Source organism: Orcinus orca, chromosome 1 (assembly GCF_937001465.1).
Source record: "Orcinus orca chromosome 1, mOrcOrc1.1, whole genome shotgun sequence".
NCBI lineage: Eukaryota > Metazoa > Chordata > Mammalia > Artiodactyla > Delphinidae > Orcinus > Orcinus orca.
Window position 1 is genome coordinate 199,658,636 of NC_064559.1, and position 12,417 is coordinate 199,671,052.

The window sequence follows — 12,417 nt, forward strand, 5'->3', positions numbered from 1 at the left end:
TGGCCCCCAATGATAAAGCCAGCCCCCTTTACTGGGCAGTAAATCCCCCTTTACTGAGGGATATGCCAGTCCCTGTGCTCTTCATGTATGACCCCATTTACTCTTGTAAGAACTCTGTAGAATGGCTGCTTTCAAGATCCCCTTTTTTTCACATGATGAACTTGGGCACAGAGAGGTAAGTAGACCACCTAAGGTCACACAGCAAGTAAGCAATGGATTCTAGGTCTATCTGACTCCAGCTACCACACCTCTCCAAAACATCACAATGTGGGGTTCAGCAGACACTCCATCCCCACCAGCCCAATCCCACAGTCCTGGCTCACAACTCTGGGTGTCACCCTAGTTGTGGGGAAAATGACAACAGCTGTCACTTCTAAATCCTTTGGCCATCTCCTGTCTACCCAACAATCCTCAAGGCTGATGCTGCAATTCTTATTTTGCAGATGAGGAAACTGAGGCTCAGAAAGAGGAAATGTCTTATTCAAGGTCCCACAGAGCTGGTAAGTAGGGGTACCTGGGTTTGCACCCACTCTTGTGGGTTCCAGAACCACTGCTTCCTACAGGTAAACCAGCATGATAGTTAAACCAGACCATCCCAACAGGGTCTTGGCGTGTGCTGGGCTGCACCCCATAGGCCTGCCAGCCCTGTACTAGCCCAGCCTCAAGACCGAAGAAAGAGCCTGGAGTTATAGCAACAGAGACATTAATGGTTTAATTGATGGGGGGGCTTACATGTCTGAAACAAGGTCCTGGAGTGACACCCTTCCACGCACGGCAGACGGTAGGCAGGACATGGCTGCCGTCTTTGCTTCCAGGGTTTGGGGGGAAGAGGTTACCAGTTATAGGGGGAACTTACATCAGGATGGCTCATCGGTTACCAGGGAAACCAGCAGAGGATCATCCCCTCACTGCCCCTTCGTTAAGCTATGGTGGAGAGATGTTCTGATCTAAAGATTAGAACAATCACTAGCTGGGCCAGGGGGCAAGTATGTAGACATTTACAGATTAGGCTCTATGATTAAGAGGAAAGGTCAGTCCTGTGAGTAGGGTGTAGGTGAAGCAGGGACTGGTGTAGCTGGAGATGTATGGAGAGCAAGAGAACAGCCGTCTTGGGTGGCCTGATCAGACAGCATGCATCCAGCCAATACTCCCCAATTAAGTGCCTACGGTGTTCCTGGCACTGTTCCAGGAGCTGGGGGTACAGTGGTGAATAAGACTGCCATCCTCAACCCTCATCAGCCCCGTGGGGGACCACCAGGGACCCCCTGACCACGTAAGGCTGCTCCCCCTAGAACTTCATCCATAGCCTCCCCCTGCTGACCCCCAGTGCGGGGGTTCATCCCCACCTCTGCTGCCTTTGGCTGCCCTGCCCTCTCTCAGCTTCTGGGAACTTTCCAGATAGCCTGCTCCAGCCCTGCAAAGGCAGTCTACAGCGCCTGGTCTCATGGCTGATTTCACTCTAAGACGCTTCATAACCAGCTCCTAACTGGGCCAACCAGAGAGGCAGCTGCGTTGGCTCCAGCTCCCCCTCAGACCCACACGCCCTGCCGCCAGATGGCGTGGCCAGCACCCTCGGCCCCTTTGTTGAGATGATTAGCTCATGGACTGCCCCACCCCGAGAAGCTGGCTCGGGGCCTGCCCTTGGTCACCATTCCCCTATTACCTGTTGCCCAGAGCAACTTATGGATGTGCGTGGTTGCTAGTCAGCGCCAGGCACTGTTGTAGGTGATCTGAATCATCATCGTCTTCACCACGCTCACAAGCATCGTTATTCTCACAGCTAACACTTACCGAGCACTTTACTACATGCCAGACAGTGGGCCAACTCTTTACCTGTATTATCTCATCAAATCTTCACACTACCAGGAGACAGGTACAGTTACCATCCCATGCAACAGATAAGGAAACTGATAAATAGATAAGGCCGTAGCACCCCGGGTACTGTATTGCCTAAATTGCCTGTCACCCCTGCTATACTGTCATCTCCCTAAGGATAGGAGGCCTGTGTTGCACAGAGTTGTGTCTCTAGAATGTAGTGTCTGGCACAGAGCGGACACTCAATGAGCAGTCTTTGGATGGATGGGCACATGGATAGATGGATGGATGGACAAATGGATGGATGAATACAATTGAAAAACTACAGGAAAAAAACCACTCACCCCCTGGGTGAAGCAGGAAGAAGCTGGATACGGTTTCTCTACTAACTAGAAAATCCCCCATCCAGGATTCCAGGAAAAGCAGAGAAGATTGTGCTGATTTTTAGGGGAAGGAAAAAAGAAATGTCTTTTGGGTAATGAGCTTTGAGATAGCAGCACGTAGCTTTATCAGGCACGGTCCCCCTTCCCAGAAACCACCACTTCGCCAGGGAATTTCATCTGCTCCATCCCCAGACGCATGTCTGTGAATCAGGGACAGCCACACGATGCTCCATCTTCAGTGAGCTGCCTGCCCTGCGGCTCCAGGGCTGGGCCAGGAATACAGCTGTGCCAGCCCCCGGGCTTTGCTTGAAGTCAGCTCCAGCCCTTTCCCTGGGTGTGCTCGGGAAATTCTGGACCACCCCCCAGGAGCCTAGAGCCTTAGGGGGCTCGTTCTCTAGTTCACTGGAGAGATCTCACCCTGACCCATGAATCCTTACACCTTGTGAATTCTGCTCAGTCGTTTGGGCCAGCCAGCCAGATGTGGGGATGAGGTCAGTGTGCAGCGGGCTGCCCCCCTCCCCACTATGCCCTGGCTGGAGCCTAGGGTTCCCGGTTTTCCGCGGGGAAAGCAAGACTCGGGGCGGTGGGGCAGTGAAGAAACCCAGCGGCCCCAGGAGAGCAGGCATTGAGACATGTGGCCCAGTTTTGTAGTTTCCAGAGCAACTCTAAGAAAGAGGAAGAGGAAAGACTAGAACTAGGGCCACATCATCCCTATCACGCCTGGAGACACCCGCTCCTCTGCGTGGAATGTGTCACTAGATCCCGGACAAGGCGTCCTGTCATTCCGGAGACACGAGGGATCAGCTGGCGCTGGTGCCAGGGACCTGTCCTCTCTTTTATTGAGCATCTACTATTCGCTGGGCCAAGTGCTCTGCCTGGGAGAATTCATAACCCTCATAAGGTCTCAGTGAGTTCAGTATTATTATCTTCCTTTTCAAATGCAATTGCTGAGACCAAGCAGCCTTTCCAAGTTCACACCATCAGGAAGGACAGAGCTGGGATGTGAACCCAAGTCTGACCCCAACGTCCATACTTTTTCCACAAACAACAAGGTGGAAAGGGCCTCAGACAGCCTCTCCCCTGTAGTCAAACAGTGGCGCCCTGGGTTTATTCCAAAAATCGGCCAGACAGAGTAGGAGCGGGTCTTTATGGCGCTTACTCCCATCTTTGCCAGTCCCCACGTATCAGAAGCAAACGGGAGCCTCCCCTGCATGCCTGTGCTCCCGGGGCCACGTGCGGAGGACAGAGAGCTGGCAGGGAGCTCAGAGGGCACCTCGGGGCCATCCAGTCAAGCAAGTCAGAGACTTTCAAAGCTGGCAGGGCCCTTAGGGATGATCCAAGCCAAACCCCTCCTTTCACAGAAGGGGAAACTGAGGCCCAGAGAGGGCAAAGGATTTGCTCAAGGTTACACCAGGCATGAAGAACGCAGTGGGAGAAGTGGCAGCCTCCTGGCTCCCGGCCTGGGGTCCCCTCGCCCACCCCTGCCAGTCTCAAACAAGCCGTGATATTGGACCCCCTCTTATCAGATAGAATGAATGGTTATCAGGTTCAATTATGACACTGCTCAGGAGGAAAAGCAGGGAAGAGGGAAAGATGGGGAAGGAAGAGGTGGGCAGAAGTGTGACCTAACCCCGATGCGTCCCTCCCTCTGCTGGGGCATCCGACGACTCTCTGCAGTGGCTGAGCTGGGCTGAGCTGGGCCAGGAGGAGGAATCAGGGTTACCTTCAGGACAGGTCCCAGAATGGATCAGGAGTGCTCCCTGTTTTCCTGTCCCCTTGGAACAAGGACTGCCTCTGTCCCTGAGACAAGGAAGGATGGGGGAGGGGAGGTCCCTCTCATTCTGCTGAAGGGCCAAGTGGGAGAGGCCTGAGCAGGGGAGACAGGGACGCACCTCACGGCAGCACCGCCCCACCTGCCTTGAACCCACCTGCTAAGCTCCTGGGACCCTGCTCTTGGGAGTCTGACCCCCTTGAGGCCAAAGGGTCGATATCTCCAAACCCACTCACTGCTCCAAGCCTGGGTACCCTGGGACATCCCCAACCCCAAGGAGCTGTCTCTCATCGTGATGGGGGTGTTCACTTCTGAGGTCAAATCCCTGCTTCCCCACCTACTAGTCCTATAACCTCAAGTGAGCGACTTCACCTCCCTGAGCCTCAGCTTCCCTGCTGTAGAGCCGGGCTTGTGTTCCTGCATCCCAAGGTGGCGGTGGGGAGTCAACGTCAAGGCTGTCCCAGGCACAGAGGGGACTGGAGATGCAGCTTGGGTAATCACCTCTCTTCACACTAATTGTCTGCATGCATACTGTGTCAAGGTTTGCTGTTTTGTTTTGCTTTGTTGTTTTTTGTCTGGTTTTGGCCACACAGTGCAGCTCGAGGGATCTCGTTCCCCAGCCAGGGATTGAATCCAGGCCACTGCAGTGAAAACCCAGAATCCCAAGCACTAGGCCACCAGGGAACTCCCTGTGTTAAGGTTTTTAAGGCATTCCCAGCTGTGATATAATTCACAGCCCTCGGTGAGATCACAGGAAAGAAATTATCAGCTCCTGCACCCAGATAGGGGTGACCCAGGCCCCCAGAGGCTGAGGGGCTTGCCCAACGTCCTGTAGTGTTTAGAGGCAGAACACGACCAGAACCCATGTTTCTCAAGTCCCACCGCAGTGCAGCCGAGCCCAGAGGAGCCAAGTAGGAAAAGCTTGAAATCTAGGGTCAACCCAGCTGGACCCTGGCCCTGGCTACACCGTGAACTCAGCATGCAACTTTGGATGATGTGAGCTTTCAACTTTCTGCTGATGACTTCAGTGCCATCGGCCAGCTGTGTGACCCTGGGCAAGTGACTTCACCTCTCTGAGCCTCAGCTTCCTCATCTGTGAAATGGGAGTTCTCAGAATGACTGAACAAACTACGGCATGCGGGCTGCCTGACTCAGAGCTTAGCAGGTGGTGAGTGTCCGACAAATGGAAATGGAGCAATGGTGGCAGGACCAGTAGTCAATATCGCTGTTAATATCATAATTATTATCAGGAGGAGAGGACAGAGTGGAATCACCCTGGGGACCTCTTGCCCACGTGACTGTCCTAGGGAGGGAGCTCTGGAAGGAGACAGCAGGGACTCTTCTCACCTTCTAGGTGGTAGGGATGTGAATGGGGCCAGACCGGTCACCACCCTGAAATTCCCAAAGTCCCACTAACTGAGGAGACCCAGCTGGAGGGCTGGTTGCATTAATCCCAGAAGAGCTCAGCCCTCAGGGGGATAGAAGAGAGCGGGTAGTCCCCAAACAAGCCTCAGGAGACCCTGATTCAGGAACCAAAAGCTGGGGAGGCAGCCTCACTCAGACACTTCTGCCCCAAACGTACCAGGATCCTCTGGAGGAAAAGCTACCCAGAGGAGGGGCCGGCCTGGTGCGGCACACACTCTGTTAGGAGCCAAGAGGGAGAGTCTGACTCTCTGCCATCTCTTAGCTGTGCGACCTCAAGTAGGTCACCTCACCTCTCTGAGCCTTGTCCCTCTCCCGGGAGGTCAGCCGGAGGGGCACACAATCATCTAAATTCCCCATTCCAACCTTGGCCTTGCCGTGCCCAGCAGGACTCCGCACCCCAGGAATCATCACCCAGCAGTGACCAAGTCACGGAGCTAAGGGCTCAGTCGGGCTCTAGAACCAGACTTGTCTGACTTCAAATCTCAGCTCCCCTTGTTCAAGCTGTGAAATCTTGAGTAAGTTACTTAACCTCTCTGTGCCTGTTTCTTCAGCTATAAACAAGAATGATAAGAATAAAACTTACCTCATAGGAGTGTTGGGAGGATTAAATGTGTTCATAAATGTAATGTACTCCATTAGCAAAGCGCCTGGCACCAAGTAAGTGCCCAGCAAGCATTACACCGGCCTTCGCCAGACAGCAGTCACACAAATGAAAAGGCCACCTCCAAATGCAGTGAGTTCTCCGTCACCGGAGATATTCAAGCTGGGGCTAAACAGCCACCTGTCAAAGACCCACAGCCAGGACTGCCCGGGTGACCTTTCAAATGCTTCCAACTGTGAATCCATGAAATCACAGCCGTGAGATTGCGTGCAATGCATTCCTCCCTCCTAACCAGGATAGGATGAGGTGCGAGAGGGCTACCAAGGTGGGCCAGGGGCACAAACAGCGGCGCAGGCGCTGAAGAGCCAGGAAGGAGCCCTGGGCGGGGAGGCGCAGCTGATTCTGGCCTCCAGCCCCTGTTCCGCCACCAATTCACAACATGACCTTGAGTTACTCCCTCTCCTCCAAGCCTCAGTTCTCCCAGCAGTAAAATGATGCCTTTGAACTAGGTGTCCTCTGAGGCCTTATCCAGCTGCAACTATCAAACTCTGTGACCCTAAGAAGGGAGTTGGGGAAAGTTCCCACTGCACACACGCCCCAGCCAGGCTCCCTCTGCATTCCTCACCCCCATGTTGCCCTGACCTGCCCCACAAGGTAGCCACGAGGGTCAAGGTCATGTCCACTGAGGCTCCCAGCAGGAGTTCTCTTCCCTGAGTCCAGCACAAGGCATTCCAAGCCCCACCACCACCTGGGAGGGAGCAGGGTGTCCCTGGGCCTGAAGCCCAAGGATGTCAACGGCAACAGAGACCCAGACACACCCAGTGACCTCCAAAGTGTCCTCCTCCAACTCAGCGAGGGACAGAGATGTTTAAAAACCAAAAGCCTGACCTGGATTCTGTGCAGACCAATTCCAACTAAGGAAGAAGGCAGCGCGGGCCCCAGCAGCAGGGAAGGGTCCCGTCTGTTCGTCGTCGCAGCTGACAGGGCGAGCAGGAGCCCAGGGGTCATGTACGCGGACTCCCCTCGTTGGGTGTGCAGTGGACCCAGGTGTGTGAGTCACTCACCTGCCAGACCCGCCAGGCGGGCGGGCAGAAGCACAGGAGGCGGCCCCTGGCAGCCCACAAGGAAGGGCTAGACTGAGTCAAGCCAGGCAGGGCAGGGCAAGGCTGGGCCGGGCTGGGAGGACCAGGAAGTTGCTAGGATGAGGGAGGGAGGAGGGGCATGAACAAAGCGGTGGGGGGGGGAGCCCTCTAAAAGGGGGTTCTGAGCAGAAGGGCTGAGCGCTGACAGCTGCCTGTTGGCTCAGGAACGGGTGGAAGAGAACGTGACTTTGAAGTTGGAACGTTTCAGGTTTGAATCCCAGCCCTTTTCAGCTGCAAGGCCTTGTCTCTCAAGCCCCAGTTTCCCCCTGTTCAACTGGAGTAATTATAATACTTCCAATATGACAGCGTTCTCATGAGAATGAAATGAAACTGTGTAAGGATAAAGCTGGAGTCCTGGCTGCCAGGTGACAGACAATACGTTGACTCTGATCACAGGATGCTTTTCAGGAAAGCAGGACGGCCCACCCAGGGCTGACCCTGTCTGCATTCTCACTGTCAGCGTCAATCACCCCCCAAGATTTTAGTCAAATATCTGCTGAGCTGATTAAGAGCATGTGTATCTGGACATCACGGAAAAAGTCATTTAACCACAAAGACTTACTCTGCCCTAACCATGTGCTTCTGAGAACCCAGGATGGGGTCTCAAAGGAGATCAGCCCCTGCCCTTAAAATGCTCACGGACAGCTTGCACTTCACACCAAACCTGACCTGGACCCTGCTCCACCTTCTGCTACAGGACACAGGCAGTCAAGCCTCAAGGTCTTAGATCAGGGCCAAATCTGGCCCTTCACCTGTTTTTGTAAATAAAGTTTTATTGAAACACAGGTACGGGCATTGGCTTATTGTCTATGGCTGCTTTGGGAGAGACAAAGACAAAACTGAGTGATGACAGAGACTGCAGGGTCTGCAAAGGCAAAATATTTGCTGTCTGGCCTTGAAGAGAAAGTTTACTGATCCCTGCCTTAGATGATGAAGATGATGATAATCCTGGGTTTTTGCTCTTAAACGTTTTATCCACTCCATGAACAACTTCATATAAGCCTTGCAAAAGTGTCTCCCCCTTTTACAGAGAGGGAAACTAAGGCTTCTGAGAGATCGGTAACTTGTCCAGCATCACATGGGGAGTGCAGTAGATGGATATTTTGAATCATGGGCTGACGGAAGCAGAAGCCTCTGGTGAGCACACAGGCCTGGGGCACAAATGGTTCAGCAAACCCTAGTAGGATCGGAAGTCCCGCCCCACGGGAGAGAGTAAACAGGTCCCGTTCACTGGATTCCCACCTGGGAGGCTGCCAACCTCTGGACCAGAGCCAGACCACCTCCTGGCTCCATGGGAGCCAGGTGTAAGGTGGGCGTGGGAATAGTGCAGAATGAAAGCACCTGGAGCAGCACTGGGCAGGCGGGAAGCCTTCTGTCATTTCTAGAGCTTCCTTGTCATTATTATTGGGGCCTAAAGTTTGAGCAAGAAGAAGGCCATGAAGGAGCGGCCCCTCCATCCACAGAAGTGGCAGAAGGGGAGGGCTCTCCTTTCCAGAGGGCCTGGCCGGGGTTGGGAGGGATAGTTCCTGGTTCTGGGGGCCTTGAGACGAGAGATGCTGTCTACTACCGCTTCCCTTGCCTCCATTCCAGCACCTTCCCTCAGCTCTGGCCGGGGAGAGGCTGCCACTGTCAGAAGGCTGCACTCTCGTTCCCAGAGCCCCACCCCGGAGGGCACTGCCTTCACCCGCCCAGAAGGAGGGCCTGGGCCTTGCCTCCCAGAATCAGCACCAAAGGTCATGGAAGGAGGGTGGGAGGGGCCAGAGTCACTCTTAGTGCTTTTCTTTGGAAATCTGGACCACCACCCCACACTCCCATATCTTCTGATAGGTATAAAGGCATCTCTCCTGCTCTCTGGGGGTCTCCTCTGGCCCCTGCTCTCCCCACCCACCCCCAAGGCCCAGTGGCAGAGGAGGGGCTAAATATTAGTTGAGAAAAAACCATGAGTTCAGAAAAAACTCAATAAATCTACATCCACTTCTTTTTCCCAAACTGTTGGTCCCTCCAAGAGGTTAGAGGAGGCTTGCTTTCCGCCATCCACACCATAACTGGTTTCTGAGCAACGCTCTGCTAGGTGAGGCTGCAGGGCAGCACTGGGGAAGCACCTGTTGCCAACAGCGGCTATGCTTACCCACAGCAACTTATTTATTCGCTGATCCAGTGTCCCAAAGAGCCCCTCCCCACACCAAGCCTTTACTCCTAGTCTGCTCTGTCATCTGTGCAGGGCCTAAACAGCTGCATGCCAAGCTTTCCACTAACTGAGGAAAACTTTGATGTAAAAACAGAATCTAAGTGCTCACTACATGCCAGACCCTCTGCCCCATCCCCACCATAGGGAGGGGCTGGGTCCTTTCCATCCTTGAATCCTCACCAATGTCCCTCCTCCCCCAGCACCCAGCGCCAAAAGATGCTCAAAACGTCTTGCAGAATGAGTGAATCTTCCCAGCGGCTCTAGACCAGTGTTCCTCACCTTTGGCACTGCTAATGTATTGGACCAGCTATAACTCTTTGTTGTGGGAACCATCCTGTGCTCTGTAGGATGTTTAGCAGCTCCACGGGTCTCTAACCCCTGGATGCCGGTGGTACCCACCCCTCCTGGTTGTGTCAACCAAAAATGTCTACAGACATTGCCAGATGCCCTCGGGGGGGCCAGTTGCCCCCAGTTGAGAACCCCTGCTCTGTAGTCATCAGTTTCCTGTGACACCTGCACCAACATCTAAAGAAAACAGACAGGTATTATTAGCCATTTTATCACTAAGAAAACTGAGGTTTCATAGTATCAGGAGATGTGTCTCATGTCAGTTAGTGAGTGGCTCATAGTCACAAAACAGAAGTTGGAAAAGGTACAAGTCACTCTACTGAGGGGCCTGAAGGATGAGGGAGGATGCTGGGGTAGAGGCAGGGCTAGTCCAGGGACCACCACCCCAGAGGTTTTGAAAGAGCAACTGGATGACACTCCCTCCTCCCATACCTGCAGGCAACTGGCCTCCAAGGCAAGCAGGTCCCCAGGCCAGGTCAAGGTATCAGCCTAACCAGGGCCCAGGATGCCTTATAGAAGCCCTCAAAAAGAATAAGCCGGGTGACACAAAACATGCATGTATGCAGAAATTAACAGCATTTTTCTGAGTCTTCTGATTTTAAAATTCCAGATAGGTTCATCAAAGTGGACATATTTCCATCTGGGGGTGTCCTGGCTTAGTTTCTTTTTTTAAAAAAATATTTAATTATTTATCTATTTATTTGGTTACTCTGGGTCTTAGTTGTGGCAGGCGGGTTCCTTAGTTGCAGCTCGAGGGCTCCTTAGTTGCGGCATGCATGTAGGATCTAGTTCCCCAGCCAGGGATCAAACCCTGGCCCCCTGCAGTGGGAACACAAAGTCCTAACAACTGTGCCACCAGGGAAGTCCCTTAGTTTCTTATTGAGGAGGAGGTTGCCGGGTCGCAAACAACTGCCGTGTCCCTTCTGAGAACCGTTCCCTGCTCCCAAGGGTGGATTCCATATTGGTACCATGTAAGCCCATGCCATGGCATATACATGTGACACTCACAGTCTCTGCCTCAGAAATTTAGAACTGGGTTTCTGCTGGAGGCTGGAACCGAGCACTTTCAACTCAAAAGCTGCGGGGTGGCCATCTCTGCCACATGCCTAGAGACACTGAGAAATCTGGTCCCAGATGCAAGGAGAGAAGCAGAGATGAGATCATGCTATTGGCATTACTCACAACAACCAAAAAGCAGAAACCACCTAAATGTCCATAGATGGATGAATGGATAAACAAAATGTGATCCGTCCATATAATGGCATATTATTCAGCCTTAAAAAGGAATGAACTTCTGCCACATGCTACAGCATAGATGAACTTCAAATCTATTGTGCTAAGTGAAGTAAGCCAGACACAAAAGCTCATGTTATATGATGCCATTTATATGAAGTACCTGGAGTAGGCAAGTTCATAGAGACAGTGGTAGAATGGTGGTTACCAGGGGACGGGGGCGGGGGCATGGAGAGCTGTTCTCCAATGGGTGCGGAGTTTCTGTTTGGGATGATAAAAAAAATTCTGTAGATGGATGGTGGTGATGGCAACACTGCGTTGTGAATTCACTTAAGGCCACCAAACCGTACACTTAAAAATGGTTAGAGGGCTTCCCTGGTGGCGCAGTGGTTGGGAGTCCGCCTGCCGATGCAGGGGACACGGGTTCGTGCCCCGGTCCGGGAGGATCCCACATGCCGCGGAGTGGCTGGGCCTGTGAGCCATGGCCGCTGGGCGTGCGCGTCCGGAGCCTGTGCTCCGCAACGGGAGAGGCCACAGCAGTGAGAGGCCCGCGTACCACAAAAAAATAAATAAATAAATAAATAAAAGGTTAGAATAATAGGTTTTATGTTACGCGTATTTCACCACAATTTCAAAAATGAGAGAGACAGTGCTGCCTGCGTTCCCAGCCCCTGTCCAGCTCCTGGTATCAGCCCCCATGAGGCCAGGCCAGCTCTCTGGATTTCTGAGACACCCCTGAATTCTCAGAATATATGTTCCTTTTTTTGCTTGAGCCCATTCACTCAGGGCTCTGTATTTGCAAATGAAAGGATCTCAGTCGAATATCAGGGGACAGTTAATTCTGGGAGGGCATCACCCTCTGTCCAAGGTCAGCCCCGAAAAAGATCTGGTGCCTTCATACCCCAAGCTTCTCTTCCTGACCCGTAATAGAACCACCCTCCACACATTTATTTTAAAACTGCTTAAATTAGAACCACAGCCCTCCATAGCAGAAAACCTTTCTCCACCCTCCACCCTCCCCCGCCCCCTGCATTTTAATTCTAGCTTTCCCTTGTCAGCATTTCCCAGTTCAAACCTCCACCCAAAGTCAGCAGTCTTGGATCCAGAAGATTCCTTGCTAATTCCAAACACCAGACCCACCCTCAGAGGAGGAATGGGCCTCCGCTGAGAACATTCAAAGTGGTACCACAGGTTCTGGGACATTTTTCCAAGAGCCACATTCCCCTAAGAGCCTCCTGACAGGCAACCACTTTGAAGAGACAACAGTCTCTTACAGAGATAAGCATGCATGCAGTTAGAACAAAATCAGAGAAAGAACATTTGTGGGTCACGCTCTGTTCTGCAGACTCTTCACATCAGTTGGGGAGATGCCAACACCCCAAGCTCCTGGGAGAATAGGATTCAACTTTATGCTCATCGGCTAAGACTATGTAATCATCTATGAGCTGGATGAAACACTTTAGGTAAATCATCTTATTTAATCTCCCAAACAGCTTGAGAGGCAGGTCTTA

At 52.7% G+C, this 12,417-nt stretch overlaps 1 protein-coding gene across 1 annotated transcript in view; it reads right to left on the bottom strand.

Annotated features, from left to right (window-relative positions):
• The window catches only part of ARHGEF10L (Rho guanine nucleotide exchange factor 10 like), a 167,712-nt gene extending 160,659 nt beyond the window's left edge, over positions 1–7,053 (bottom strand). The window contains exon 1 of the mRNA XM_049706266.1: positions 6,884–7,053. The gene's annotated coding sequence lies outside the window, so the exon portion shown is untranslated. The remainder of the gene's footprint in view (positions 1–6,883) is intronic.
• Positions 7,054–12,417: the final 5,364 nt, after the last annotated feature.